We start from the raw sequence: 15,730 nt of genomic DNA on the forward strand, positions 1-15,730 counted from the left end.
ATTTGATTTCAGCAAGTAAATTATGGACAGAATAGCCAACCGTCATAGGTGCAAAACACTGCCCAAACAGCCATTATTACAGTTTAGAGAAGTCCATGGAAGTAAAAGATATCTTTTTTTGTTGATGATGCTTGTCATAAAGTTGGTTCTAAGAACACGACTCTGGCATCTAGTTTAAATGTGTGACATTGCTGGGCGCCTAGGTGGCTCAGTCAGTTAAGTGTCTGCCTTTGGCTCAGGTCATGATCCCAGGGTCTTGGGATGGAGTTCTGTATCAGGCTCCCTGTTCAGCAGGGAGTCTGCTTCTCCCTCTACGCTTCCCCCCTGCTCCTGATCTCTCTCTCACTGTCTCTCTTTCTCTCTCAAATAAATAAAATCTTTAAAAAACAAACAAACAAACAAACAAAATAAATGTGTGACATTGCAAGGAGCCATCTTTGATAGAGTGGGCAGAGGAAACAATGTAGTCAATTTGCACTCTTCTGGGAAACAACAGATTCTGATATGCAGCAATGAGAATCCAAGAAGAAGAAGCATCAGAAAAAATAAAGAATGCTTAAAAAAATAAAGAATGCCTTTCCTAAGTATGTTATTTATTCATTCAATCATGAATTCATCCACTAAATCCTGAGTATATACAGTGTGCCGAATCTTGTTTTGAGCCCTAGAGATAAAACAGTGAAAAGCTCAGGCAAAGCTCTTGAGATACTTTATTCTAGAAGGGGAGTAGGAGATAATAAACAAGTAAACAAATGCAAGCTGACTCAGTGAAAAGTATTTGGAAGAAAATCAAGCAAGGGGATGCAAGAGAGAACTCTAGGAAGATTACACTGAATTGTTAGGTAAAGCCTGAGTAGGTGATACCCAAACAGAGACTGGTAGGATATTAAGGAGCCTACTCTAAAGATCTGGGGGCAGAGGCCTCCAGGTGGAGGACTCTGGTACCGTAAGCTAGATTTATTCAAGAAAGTAAAAGAAATAGGCTGATGTGGCTACACTGCACTTAGCTATGGTCTATGGGAACATGGTATAAGAAAAGTAGGTTGGGACAAGATTACGTAGAACCTTCTCGGCAGTGGTAAGGATTAGAGGTTGTATTTAAAGTACAATGAAAACTCATTGGAGAGCTTTAAGTAGCAGCATGACATGATGTGATTTTGTTTTTAAATTTCTTTTTTAAGTATGTTCCACACCCAGTGTGGAGCCCAACACAGGACTTGATCTTACAACCCTGAAATGGACACCTGAGCTGAAATCAAGAGTCTGACACCCAATGACTGAGCCACCCAGGCGCCCTAATGTGATTATTTTTTTTTAAGATTTTATTTATTTATTTGACAGAGAGAGACAGCAAGAGAGGGAACACAAACAGGGGAGGAGTGGAAGAGGGAAAGCAGGCCTCCCGCGGGGCAGGGAGCCCCATGCAGGGCTTGATCCCAGGACCCTGGGATCACGACCTGAGCCAAAGGCAGACGCTTAATGACTGAGCCACCCAGGCGCCCCTGTGATTATGTTTTTAAAAGATCACTCGGCTGTCATTTAGAGAATGTATTGTTTTGGGGTTGTAGGAGAGAGACTAATTGGTGGCTTTTGTGGTAGTTCCTGTGAGAGATGATAGAAGCTTGGACTATGGTTATAGCCAATGGAGAGGGAGAGATGTGGATGAACTGGGGATACATTTTGGAGGTTGAGACAAGGTGACTTGCTAATTAATTAGAAGAGGGGTAAAAAAAAAGAGACAAAACAAAGATAACTTCTAAATTTTGACTAGAGTAACTGAGTGGAACAATTTGAAGAGGAACAGGTTTGGAGGGGGTGGATATCCGCAGTTCTGCTTCTGAGATGTCTGTTAAACATAATAATAGCATCTACCTTGTAGAGAAAATAAGAAACATATGTAAAACATTTAGATCAGAACTTAACACACAGTAATGTCTCAATAAATATTAACCAGTATAAATATTCTTCAAATGGAGCCATAAAGGTAGTTGAGAACATAAAAGTGTTCCATGAGATCAGGACTGAAGATATAAATCTGGGAGTGATACAGAGTTTGGGGCTGCCCAAACTATAAAACTTAATTTTTTCAACTTTTGTTTTGAAAAAACTTTATTTTAATTTATATTTCTGCATAACGGACCAATACTTCTGAAATCCAACAAAAATGAATTACAAATAAAATAAGACATACAAACTACAACTGACTAATGTGCTTGGATACCAAGGCATGCTATGAAAGTGTCTAAATGTTACTCTCAGTTTCTGTACTTATCTCTCATTACAGACCAGTAAGGAACAATTTACAGACCAGCACCAGTCCAGGGGATACACTTTGAAGAACACTCGTACTCAAAGCCATGTTGTGGCTAGAGAAAGAAGGCCCTGGAGCAAACCTTGAAACAGATATTTAACTCAAGTAGATAGAGAAGGGGATGGGGGAAAGCCAGGAGGGTGTTTGGTAAGGGAGCCTGAAATAAGAATAGCACTGTTTGAATGTAGGGACGCACACAAAGCAATGGGAAATCACATATATTTACAAGTAAACTGTTTTAAGGAGGTATAAGAAAAAAGCCTAATCATTCCAGCCAGGAACTCACTCCTCTTCCCACAGATGTCACATCTGAAGAGAGACACCCGCTTCCCTAATTCGCCCTCACAAACACTTCAATTTAATCATCGGAGATGCAATCTAGCGCTCATGATGCATTAAGCACCCAAAGCTTCTTCCCTACCAAGCTGGGCTCCGCTAGCGAATGGAACAATTATCAGACCTGATAGCTACCAAGCTGTCCCCAAAGGATGCTCCAGGCCCCTAGCATCAACACCTCTGTTAGTAATTCACGACTCTTGCCTTGTCATGGGCTTTTCTCGCTCAAAACTCTGGTTCCAGTGTCCTAGACTCCTGGGACAGAATATATGCCCCCAGACCAGATCTGAAATAATTCTTAAGGGAAAAGGGTCAGATTTCTGGGTGAGGACGTCAATAAAGTAAAGAACTCTATACGGTCGAGTCCTTTGGCGAGCAAAACTTGCTTAACTCCACAGTTTCTTGAAGCCGCACGCAGGAACTGCTTCCCCTGGGACCGCGCTGCTGCAGCTCCTCCCTAGCCCTACCACCCCCCTTTAAAGACAAGCTTCTGGTTTCCAGCAGTCTCCTAGAGCGCACGAGAAAATAACGCGGGCTAGCGGGCGAACGTGAAGTTGAATGAGCCCAGCCGCCAGAGCCTCTCCAATCAAGGAAGGCTCCCAGGTCCCCGAGGCTCCCCGCGAAGCTCCGCGGAGACCCCCGCACCGTGGGCGCGGAGCCCAGGCGAGCGCGGGGGCCGGGCCGCCGGGAGGGGCGGGGCCGTGACTCACGCGGCCGCGCGCCTGGGGAAGAAGCGGCACCTTGGGCCGAGCCGGGCGAGGGGCTGCGCCCGCCCGCGGGGCGCATGCGCGCTGCCGAGCGGCTCCCGCTCCCTCCCCGCCCACCCTCCCTCCTCCCCTTCCCCTCTCCCCTCCATCCTAGCCTCTCTCCCTCTCTCCTCGCCCGCTGGGTGCTGAAGTTGGGCGGATGGCAGCAAACCCGCTCCGCTAGAGGACCGAGCAGCCCAGCCTCGCGCCCCCGGACCCATCGGTGCGCTGCCCACACCTCCAGGCGACTGGGTAAGATGTTGCCTCTGAAACCGAGCGGTGCTAAGTAAATGACATCAAAATGTCTGCTTTGCACCGATGGATGAATTTTTAAAAGGTGGTGACTGGGGGAGGTGAAGGAAAGAGGGGGCGGAGAGTGCAACTGCCGGAGCCCAGGCGGAGGTGGCTGCGGGCGCGGGGGTCTTGGCGCCGACCGCGGCGCCGCGGGAGGGAGCGGGGGCAGCGCCGCAGGTTTGGGAAGTTGAATCCCGCGTTGCTGCCACCGCGCGGTCCGCTCGCCGCCCTCCAGCTGCTGCGGAGAGGCTGGGCGAGTGTCCTGCCCGCCCGGGGAGCCCTCGGTCGGGTCTGCAGCGGCGAGCTGGGCGCCTTTGGGGAACCCGCAGAGAGGGCCGGGGGCGGCAGGGACCCCGCGGGGGCGCGAGGTCCTGAGGGATTTTCGTGGTTGTTTGCTAGAAAACCGAATGTGAAATTAACGGTGCCCAATCCACCGACCACCTCGGGGTGGTATTTTTTTTTTTCTTTCATTACCTTTAGTTAAATGCGCTAACCCGGTGGGGACTGTGTAAGTCGAAATGCAAAATGCATACCTAGAGCATCGGTGAGCTGAGTGTGTGTGTGTGTGTGTGTGTGTGTGTAGGGCGTGGGGGTCTCTTTTGTTCCTCCCCTCCCGTTAGTCGTAGGAAAGGGAGTTCTTGTGTGCTCGGTTTAGGGTAGGTTTCACAGCCACTCGGGGGACCAGGAGGAGGAACGCCCACCAAACCCCTTAGCCGCTGTCCTGGTGGGTGTATCTGGGACTCCCGTGTTGGGGGTGATGATGATTCTTTTTATTATCGATGGAATCACAGTTTAATAGCTGCCTCTTCGCCAGCCTCCTTCCTCCTCTCCTCTTGGGTTGCGGCAGAGTCTGGATGCAGACACTCGGCCGTTTCCTCTTCTCCCTACCTCCTGTCTCCGTGAAAAATGTCGGAGGACTTGAGGATGGCGGAGGGACGGAGCTGGCCTCGGAAGCCGCGGATGGGGAGATGCTCCTCGCGAACGGGAGGCTGTTGGCAGCGCGTCCCGGGCAGCCCGCGCCAGCCTCGGGTGTCACTGGGCTCCTGGAGACTGAGAAGGGGTCGCCTGGCCAAAAAGATGCCCGCCGTGCGGGGACCCGCCCTGCGTCCTCCGCCTCCATCCGGAGCCCGGGACACTGCTCACCTGGGACAATCTTAGTCGCTCCAGGAAGACTGACCCTGGCTCCTGGCATAGTTTTCCTAACCTCCCTGACCCTTCGATAAACGGCTCCTCCTTAAAAGAGTCTCTGAAAGGTTTGTCTGGAGAACTTTGAAAGCTTCCCATAGTTGTCTGTCTTTCTTTCTTTCTTTCTTTCTTTCTTCTTTCTTTCTTTCTTTCTTTCTTTCTTTCTTTCTTTCTTTCTTTCTTTCTTTCTTTCTTTCTTTCTTTCTTTCTTTCTTTCTTTCTTTTTCTTTCTTCTTTCTTTCTTTTCTTTTTTCTTCTTTCTTTCTTTTTCTTTCTTTCTTTCTTTCTTTCTTTCTTTCTTTCTTTCTTTCTTTCTTTCTTTCTTTCTTTCTTTCTTCTTTCTTTCTTTTCTTGTTAGATTATTTTACAGGGAGATTATTTCCATCATGGGAAGGCTATCATAAATAATAGAAATCTTATAGTTTGGTTCCCATTTAGAATAAACACTTCTGAGACTGGATGTCATCTGCATTTCCGGCGTTCATACATACCGGTTTTCCGGGTAATGAATCCTTCTGAAATCATTTAATTGGAAATATGAGAAACAGTTTTTACCGTTGTAGTAGAAAATGTTTTCCTCCTGGTCGCATAGCTCCTAGACACTATGTGTATTAAATAATTTTGAAAACTGAAACACTTTAAATTGTATTTGTTTCTAAAGCCTTTCGTAGTAATAGTAGCAAGTACCCATGAAATATACGTTATAGCACTAATATCAAATGCAAAGGTGATTTGTACTCATTAAATGAATGAGCAGTTTGATCTCCTCCAGTTAAGTTACTGTTATTAAGCCATTTCTTCTGTTAGCATGAACTAAAACAGTAATTAGCACACTCATGGGAGAGTAGATTTACTGGGTATTTTTATAATCTTAAAAAAACTATATTTAGAGAAACCATGGGAGGGTAGTTTATGATTTTCCAAGATGATAAAACAAGTGTTTATTATTATGAAAAGATTGGATGGTATCATTTATTAAATAAGATGAATCTCCATGGCAGTGACATCTGATCTCAGAGCTATGGGCACTCATCCTTCCTCCTAAATTTGTGGTCTGAAAGATGAAAAACACCTAGTTTACAAACAACGTAAGGTATCTGTTATACCAACTTAGATGTTTTTTTGCTCTGGTTTTCAGTGATTCCTTGGTGTTTAGTCCCTATGGAAGGGAATTAACAAGGAGAGTTAATTTGCTGTCCGCGTTCAATTCTAAGGAATCCCAGGTTTTCCTTCTCAAATAGATATCTCTCTGCTTTTAGGGATCGCCCTGCAAGGTCCAAATTTATTTGAACTCAGTATTGAAAGTCTAGGTCATTGTCATCCATATGGACTTCTTATACTTTTTCTTAATAATAATATTCCTCAACATTTTCTACCACTAGGGCCTGGGACTTTGTAGACAAGGAGAAATATGTATTTATTTATAATATGTGTATTCTAACTTATTTGATCTTATTATAAGAGCCAAGTAAAAGTAAATGATCTAAATCTAAATTGATAAAAATTTTGGTTGACTCATAAGCTAAAAAGTAAGAAAGTATTTACCTGTTAATCTACAGTCGTAGAGACAGTGGCCTTCGCGCTAGAAGTCATTTGCTGAAAGACATGAGCTTTTCTGGAAAAGTGGAATGTGGGCATGGACAAAGAGGTATGGAGCCAAGAGGAATGGAAATCCGTCCAACTGCATTTCTGCTAAGAATCGTTTTTCTGATAGTCCAGTTCTGCTTCCTTAACAATGAAAATATCGTACTCAGAAAAGCAAATGTGTAGCCTGTGCAGGAGAATAATACTATGTGATGTGTAAAAGCATTTTAGTTCATCTGACTAGTATAATTAGAGTAAAAGTATGAATGCATTGTAGAGGTTTCACATTGTATGACATTTACGGGGGGGGGGGTCCTGGAGCCTCAGAAATACAAGTTTTCATGGAAAGTTTAAAAAAAACGTTCCTTAGATGTGTGTAGCCAGGACTTTTCAGTGTTAGACTGACAGTCTTCCCTGTCTCTTTCCGTCTCCACTTATCTCCCAAAGACTTTCCTACTATCCAAAGGAAGTCATTTAGACTGGTTCTTCTGCTATTGTGCCAACAGCTAGCACAATATCTGGCAAAAGACAGGTGTTAAATAAATATTTCTTAAATGAATAAATGTTTCAGAATTGATGTGGCTCATGAAAGCCTTTGGGATTACATTTATTAAAAGGAGTGCTTATGCTCATTACTAAGTACACTAGTTCGAGATCCTAAAGATCCTATTCATGGTCCAACATCTTTGAAGGAAGCAATTTTTAGAATTGTCACTCTGTGAATATGCATACTATCAATATAACATTTGTATTCTTGATTTGTTTACAAATTATAAAGGCACTAAATGCTTATTTTAGATCCCCTGGAGCACATAAAAATATATGAAACAGAAAATTAAGATTACACGGATATGATGAATAGGAACTTTGGGTCAAGCTGACCTTAGCTTGTGTCCTGGCTTCTCCACGTAAGAGCTTTCTCAGGTGGTCATGTTACTTACCTGTTCTGAGTCTCAGTTTCTTCGGATATTCAACAGGGATAAAGACCCACCTCCTAAGATGTTTGTAAGCATAAAGGTAATGCAGTGTATATAAGGTGCTGAACATATGCCTGGCATGTACTAAGAACTTATAATTATCCCAATGCCCAAAGAATTGCTGTTGAAGTTACAAGGTAGTTTACCATTACACATAATGTGTACTATTTTTTTAAATAATTAGAATCATATTGTAAAATTTCATACTTTTTAAAAAAATTAGCATTACTTTGTTGGTGTTTCCCAATAAATTAAAACTGGTATTTAAAGCCAGTTTTGGTATTTTTAATACAATTAGTAAACTGGAAAATAATTCAATGTATGGATGTCTTAATTTACTTAGCCATTGTTTTATTTTTAGATTTTTATGTTATTTCCCATATTTTACTGTTGTAACTGATGTACATCCTGCCTGGCTTTTGTCTGCTTATCATTTTGTGTGTGTGTGTGTGTGTGTGTGTGTGTGTGTGTGTGTGTGTGTGTGTGTGTGTAGGCTTGATGCTTAGCCAGAACCTGCAGTTCTCACCAACATGATATCATCTTTTGAAAAATCCTTGCTAACTTGATAGGTGAAAATGGTATTTTTCAAACTTTTCTTTCTTTTGTTACTAATAATGCTAATAACTTTTTTGACATGTCCATTTTTTTTTTCTTTTTGATGTTTAAGGATGGCTTGTTCAAGTCTTTTGCCCATTTTTCTACTGGTGTTCTGGTGTATTGTTCTTATTTATTTAAGTGCTAATGTGAATTTTTAAAAATGGCATAAGCAAACAAAGAAAGGAAATGCTTAGTGACAAAGAGGTCATGTGGCAGAAACTCCAGAGATCTTTGTGGCTGAACCAGACTCCAGCTCAGCTGGAGTGGAGCAAACATCACCAAAGTCTGGAGATGGATCAGCCACAGGATTAGGGCTGCTGTGCTGTCCGTACCATAGTGCCACCTGTCACTGTACCTGGGCTTTCCCTTTCAGAAGCCCAGGGTCACTTAATAGGGTCTGCTGTTTTTCTGTTTGGGCACTGTGCTCACACACACTCACACCTTACTACGTGATCAGTTCCCAGATTTTCATGGATTGTTTCTGTCATTGCCAATGCTAGGAGAACTTGTGGGTTTTCCTGAGATTTAAAAGGAAATATAGGAGTAGCTGGAGGACTTGCCGGGCATTCATTGAAGTTTCTCATCAGAATGCAATCAATTAAGTTGAAGTATAAAACCTCATCAGATTGGAATTGTATCTTATCTCAGATTTTCAGCTGGAGGTAAAATTTAAATATTTAAAAGGTGAAAATCTAATCTAGTCTGTTAATGAATTCTGTATCTATGGTGTTTCACATGATTCAGCATCTTATAAGCTCCTGGTTTTGACTTTCTAAATTCCATAACTTTTGACAAATTTGGTTTCAAAAGCTTGAGTATTTAGCTGGAAAAATCTGCAAAGTCCCTTAGATTAGAAACTACCTAGAAAGGGTAAACAGTTATATGACTGTTGGTTCTGGTTTATCAAATGTAGTAAAACCTCAGTAATTCAGCATGAGTGAACTTGGAATTTATAATGAATGGGAGGCCCCAACAGGAAAAGCAGTAAGTTGTGGTAGAACAAGAGATCTTGTTTCAAAGAGAACTGGATTTGAATTCTTTCTTGCTCTACTCTTTACTAGATGTGCAGGCTTTTTCATTAAATTATATAAATGCTTCACACTTGAAATTCTAGCATGAGTAGTAAGTATCTAAAAGCTCTCTGAATTTCTTAAACTTTGTGTTTGAGATTTTTTAAAAAATCTGTGTCAATAAATATAATTTTATTATAGACAATGAATGTGGTTCACAAAGCAAATATTTACTTCCTTGTATTAGGTTACAGGCTTTTCGTAGTACTGCTGATTGTCTATTGAAATACAAAGGTTATAATTCAAGAGCCATGACATTACAATAAAACAGACACAACCCAAGGGAAATTATGACATAAATGAAATGAGCAGGTAAGTGTTTATTTCATTTCTTCAATTATCTCAGGTCTTCCCAATGGCATAGTGAGTTAAATCCAGTGAAAACTCTTTGGTTAAAGTTGACAACACCGTCTCTAGTCTAGTCTCAGTGAAAGGCAGGGGCTTGTTTTGGGTGTGTTATGAAAGGCTATCTAATCTAGAGATTTTATGAGTCAGTTTTGGTTCTAGGAAGACAAACCCATGTCTCCACCCTGTTTCTCTCACCTCTTCCACTTATTCAGGCTTCAGTTAATCAAAATCAACAAATATTTGAAAGTCTGCTATATGAAAAGTGGCAATCCATGTGATTTAATTTAGAAGATGTGAAAAAGCATGTGGAAAATCACCCTTGAAAGAAAGGCACTTTTTTAAGGCAGAGAATGTAATTCTGCAGAATGAGCCCAGATTTGGGATTCAAATAACCAGAAATTTAGCCTTAACCTTGTGGAGCCTTGGTATCATCATCTATAAAATTGAAGACCTGATAGTGTATATCTCAAAAAATGGCCAAGGATTAAATGAAATTATGTCTGCAAAAAGGTTTCAAATACTGGCAATCACTATGTGAGTGTTAGATACTGTGCTAGAGTTAAATAATTTAAATTAATCCAAGAAACCTCATGTCGATGGTAAGTGCTTGAAGGGATTTTAATTTCTTGCCAGTATTTGTCTTCACTAAGGGGTCTTTATTAATGTTGAAGGTGTTCTCTGTGTGTTTGCTGTCTTATCCTTTCCTGACCAGCTTGTTTAACCAACCAGTGAAATGAACATCCATTCATTCATAAACACTCTTAAGCACCTACTACGCGCTGGGCTCTATGATAAGATTTTTGAATGCAAAAATTGATTAAACATGGCCCCTTTCTGCAAGGACTTCACAATAAATTCTTCAATTTATTATTTTGCTTCTATCTAATGAGCACTGATCATTCTGTTTACAAATCATAATGAGTAGTCCTTAATGAGTAAGGATCTCCTTAGGATTCAGCAGTTTTAGGCTGATTGACCTCAGAGTGTAGACTTCTCTCCCCCAAATGAAAGCAAAGAAGCAGAGATTCAGATAAGGGGAAGGGAAAGCAGGAAGTGGCTCTCACTGGTGGATGATTTAACAACCACCTCCACATCCAGACAACGAAAGACTGGAGGCTTAATGCTCTTTGTGAATCCACCCCAACTCCAGTTTTACCCTCATTAAAGTAAAGAACATGTCTGTATACATCTGTACTGTGCCCTTTTCCCCCCTCACTTAAAAATTACCCTGGATGATCATTAAAATAGAATTTAAGGTATATTAAAATGTTGGGGGAGTGGTGAGCAAAGGGAATCAGAGGGAGTGATACCCCCATCTTCCTTAGGATTCACATTTCCTGTGTAATAAAAATATATAATTTTCTCCTGACACTGTTGTAGTTCCTTCTTTGATAATAATCTTTTTGTAATGTAGTAAATTGACCAGAAATCCAGAATACTCTTTTCAGATTTAAAAAAAATAAAATTACATTTGATTTTGGAGAAAGAAAACCATCTTCAGTACCTACTTGTTGAAATCATTAGGGTAAATCTCTTAACCTAGCAACTAAATGTATCCTGATCTAGGAAGATTTGATATCACTTATAAAATCAGGGTAAAGACTTCAAATCCTTCCTAGAAAAACATGAATAGATGTAAATTTACCTATATGTAGTAATGAAAGACATTGACATTATGAATGAATTAACTTGAAGTTAAGCTACACCCTCATTTCAGCCACTAAATTTAACTTGCTTGTCATTAAGCCTTTAACTGGGCTGTTAATAAGTAACCATATGTGATAATTTGAGGTTTGAACCTATTTTCTGTCTCAGTTTATTTCTACTCAGCACTACCATACTATGCAGCATTTTCCGGTGCCCTGTGAGTTTAGTATGATCAAGACTTACGTAAAAACAAAGGAAAAACCAGTATCTTTTATGGGTGCACTAAGGCATAGATATGCTATAAAGCAATACAGTGACCTAGATAACTTACTTACGACTAACTGAATGCTGTATTTTGGGGTATTAAATACTTTAAATATTCCATTGTGAATTGGAGTAGTATCTTCACCTACTGTGTGGGTGAAACTTGACATTTGACTTACCTTTTATCTCTTTTTATTAGTAGCAGTATGGGATTGGTAATATAAGTATTATTTCTAAACAGATAAATTGAAAAGAAAGGAGTAGCAATTCTTTTTGTATATCTAAGATTTTACAGAAAATAGGTGTTTGTTATTTTATATAATTGTTAGGATAGTTACATAATTTTTGCCTGAAATTTAAAACACATCAAGAACTCAAATATCAAATCTATCAGGAAAAGAAAATAAAACAAAACAACCCAGCTGTTTTATTCTCTTTTGGTAGTCAGGAATAAATTGGCTTGATTTTCATATCTCTGTTAGTTTATGAGTAAATAATACTGGCCACTTTGATTCATGCTATCAGAGCCTGTGTTTTCTTAACCTGCTCATGTCCAGTGATCTGTTTTTGCTGTTGAAGAAATATTTTAGACTAAATTATCTTTAGTAAAGCCAATGCCTAATGACCCACCCATATTTATATAAGTGGTGGATTTAGTGGAAGGATATATTTATTTATCATTTTTAATGCTAAAAACCAAGAGATAGAGAATCCTTATTTACTGGTATAGTCTTCAAAGTTTAATATTTTGAAAAGGTAATTTTATGTGTCAGTGTCTGAGTGTATGTGTGCATTTCCCCTTCTTTGTTCATTGGTTGATAGCGAGAAACAGACCTGGTGCCAAGTGTTTAGGAGGAAAAAATGCATAAGTTAGAGTACAAGGAGAAGAACCAATGAGATGAGAAGGAAAGTCAAGTAGAAGGAAGACTGGGCTCAGCAAACAAGACCGTTAGCTAAAAACTCATTATATCTTCAAGTATATCATTCAATACGTTATTACATAATTCTGCTATATTATGTAACCACTTCCAATTTCGTGAATTTATGTGACCTAATCTTAAGAAGGTAATTTTTTTTCATTAATTCGGTAATTTCATTGACTGAACATCTGAGTAATGCAAGTGGTGTTTTATGATGTAGAATTTCATTAAATAAATGTTAATTCCAGGAAGCAAAAAATGTGAAGCACTTTTCTTGACCTGACATAGGTCATGTGGAATAGTTAAAAATACTTGTAGGTAATACCAGAATTCACTCACATCTATTAAAAATCTGCTCCAACTTTTTCTTTTTTAAATGTAACTACTCCAAAGTCCATCTTATATAAAATCCATTTTATTTTCATGATAGAGACTTCTACATTTTGATTTAAAATACCAGCAATGAATAAATGCACATGCTAAGATTTGTTTTATTGAGCAGTGGGCAGTGCAGTGGCTTAATGGGGACACTATTTATTAATAAAGATTTCAGTTCGGGGTGGGGAGGAGTGAGAGGTGTGCTTGGAGAATATTATCTGCTCATTGTCATTGAGATTATTTTTAAGGGAATGTGGATTTATGGCTTAGTAGCATCACCGAATGTAGTTACTCAGTGATGCTGCTGGTTACAACCAAAATCAACTTTGGCATTTAGCGTGCTGACCTCTGACACCTAGCCCTGGGAGTTCTAGCCTGGTTAGATCTCAGGGAAGAAGAAAGAGTTCATGTGTTTGAGGGTAGAGCTCACAATGTGCAAAATGAAATCAGAGGCAAGCAGAAATAACAGAAAGTGATCTTTTGGTGCGCCTATAAATATGGCCTGTGTGGGTCTGATTTTCCAAGTATTTGCATTAGATTGCCAAGTTTTCTTCAGGTTTAGCTTGTCACCTTTTTTGCTTCCTGGCTCCTTTCTTGTAATTAATGCAACTAATTAGAGCCCTGCTCTGTAGCTGGAAATAGTAAAATTAAATAAGCCGTAGCTAAGATGTAAGGGCCTAAAGACCAGTTGAAGAAAGAAATATGTATGTAAATTGCTATTGCTCTTCCATTCTAGGAGAGAAACAAAGTGCTGTGAGAACTCAGGTACTTTAGATTAATTTTTGATGGCCAGACCCAGGACCTGGCAAAAGTTTCACAGAGGTTGTGACATTTTTCTCAAGTTATTGAAAGAGAATTTTGACAGGCAAACAGGCAAACAAAGGCCTTCCAGGCTTAAAGACAATGTAAATAAAGGTGCAGAGCTAGGAACATTCGAAAAATACTCTGTGGCACGGTTTTCCAGAAGTATATAATACATGCAGTGAATCATAAGATGATAAGGCCAGAAAGGAGGCAGGTACTGGTGGGCATTGAGGTGCTTGTGGGAAGCCAGCCAGGCTCAGAGCACCACAGTACTGTTCAAGGAGGGGGTGTGGGTTAAGAACTGTCTTCATCAGGTCTGGGCCATGGTGGGGAGCTGGAGGGAAGCAGCAACAGGATTTTAGCTGTCCAGGTGAGAGAAGCCAAGCCTGGACTGGGAAACGGAAAAAGACCCAATCCACGGCAGTGGGAAGATGACATTGTGAGAACATGTTCAACTCTGAGCCTCAGGACTTGGTCACCAATGAGATTAAAAGTTGTGAAAGGCACCTCGAAGCCAAGCTGGAGGATTTGAGCCCGTGTGTCTGGGTAATACAGGTGCCACTGAGATGTGAAAACAACCCGATGAAGAGGGTAGGGAGGAAATAAGTTGAGTTTACTTGAAGAAGTAGTTTGATGTACCCATCAGAGTTAAGAGCCTAGTTGATTGTGTAGGAAGCGACAGGTCTGCTCTTGGGCTATGTCCGCAGAGGCACACAGTGTCTAGAGAGAAGCTGGTGACAGTTCTGTTCTGCATATTCAAACCACAGCTGGAACGTTATTATTTTGAATTTCTTTCCTTCCGGACACCGTGGTAGAAGGTTTGCAATACAGATGGTGAAATTAACAAAATCCAGTAGTTCATGTAAGAAGTGATTGGACGAATTTGTACTTTCTGAACCTGGAATAGAGTGGTTCCCCTTAGAGAATATGTATATTTCACCATTTGGAGAAGAGTCGTGTGAATAATTAGATTAATTAAAAATTGCCCCAGTGATATAATGGGAATAATAAAACCACATGCCAGAATTGTAAGGAGATAATGCGTGCAGAGGCCCTGGCACACGTTTGGTATTCAGTGCATCCTAGCTCTTAATGTTACTCTTAAGAATAGCATTAGGGGCACCTGGGTGGCTCAGTCGGTTAAGCATCTGACTCTTGATTTCAGCTCAGGTCATGATCTCAGGAACCTGAGACTGAGACCTGCTTTGGGCTCCATGCTCAGCGGGGAGTCTGCTTGAGATTCTGTCCCTCTGCCCTCCACCTCCTGCCCTCAAATAAATAAATAGATGTTTTTAAAAAATAGTGTTAGAACTGGGGGGCATGTGTCACAGAAATGGATTTTGCCATCCTATTGGAAATAACTTTTTAATGGTCAAAACTGGCTAGGTAGATGGGCTGCTTTGAAAGGCAGTAAGTTTGCTCTCAAATGCCTGGTGGACACACATTTGGCAAAGATGTTATAGAGGAGATTTAAGGACTGGGCGGGTAAAAGAACTGCAGGACTTCATTCTGACTCTGAGGTTCAGATGGTTCCCAGGAATTTGGAATGTGAACTCAGGAGAGACGCTGGGGCTAGAAGTACAGTTCGAAAATCTTTCACTTAAAAGTGACAGTAGTAGGTGATTGCCAAGAATAAAAGTGTAGAGAGCAGAGAAAGCTTGGAATAGAATCCTAAAGTATATCTGCGTTGAATGGGCATGAGGGAAAAGAAGGAAACTAAAATACACGCGTGCACACAAACATACACACACGTGCATGCGCACACACACACACTCATACAGAAGATGGTCAGAATGGAAAAAAAGATGTGTTAAAAGGAGAATGAAGACACTGTAGTATGCCGTGAAACCAAGGAAGTGGAGTTGCTGTTAATCAACTTTATTTATATTTATAGTAATCTTCCCCAAAAGATTGGAAAAGGGAGACAGGTTTATGAAGGAAGAGCAGCTGAGTTATGTCCTGTGGCAGAGGCTAAGACTAGGCACCGAGGCAGCACGTGGGATTTTGCAATGAGGAAGTTGCTTGTGATTGTCCAGAAGGCACTTGTGATTAATGATTTATACATCATCTATTTCCAAAAGGTCTGAGGCAGCTTAAATAAAAGCACTTTCACACAGGGCAATGAAAGTGAAACAAAATAGAGATAAGAGGCCACAAAGAGAAATGGGGGGAGAGGGTGGACATACCATAAAACACGGACAGCGCTGTTATTGTAACAGGAGCGCTAGGTTTTACCTCGGAAGCTCCAGCAGCCAAAATGAAAGGGTTG

At 40.7% G+C, this 15,730-nt stretch overlaps 1 protein-coding gene across 1 annotated transcript in view; it reads left to right on the top strand.

The window, feature by feature from the left end:
• The first annotated feature begins 3,462 nt into the window (after positions 1-3,462).
• RGS17 (regulator of G protein signaling 17) overlaps positions 3,463-15,730 on the top strand; it is a 91,507-nt gene continuing 79,239 nt past the window's right edge. Inside the window, exon 1 of the mRNA XM_027601563.2 lies at positions 3,463-3,645. The gene's annotated coding sequence lies outside the window, so the exon portion shown is untranslated. The remainder of the gene's footprint in view (positions 3,646-15,730) is intronic.

The sequence above is a fragment of the Zalophus californianus genome, chromosome 7 (assembly GCF_009762305.2).
Source record: "Zalophus californianus isolate mZalCal1 chromosome 7, mZalCal1.pri.v2, whole genome shotgun sequence".
NCBI lineage: Eukaryota > Metazoa > Chordata > Mammalia > Carnivora > Otariidae > Zalophus > Zalophus californianus.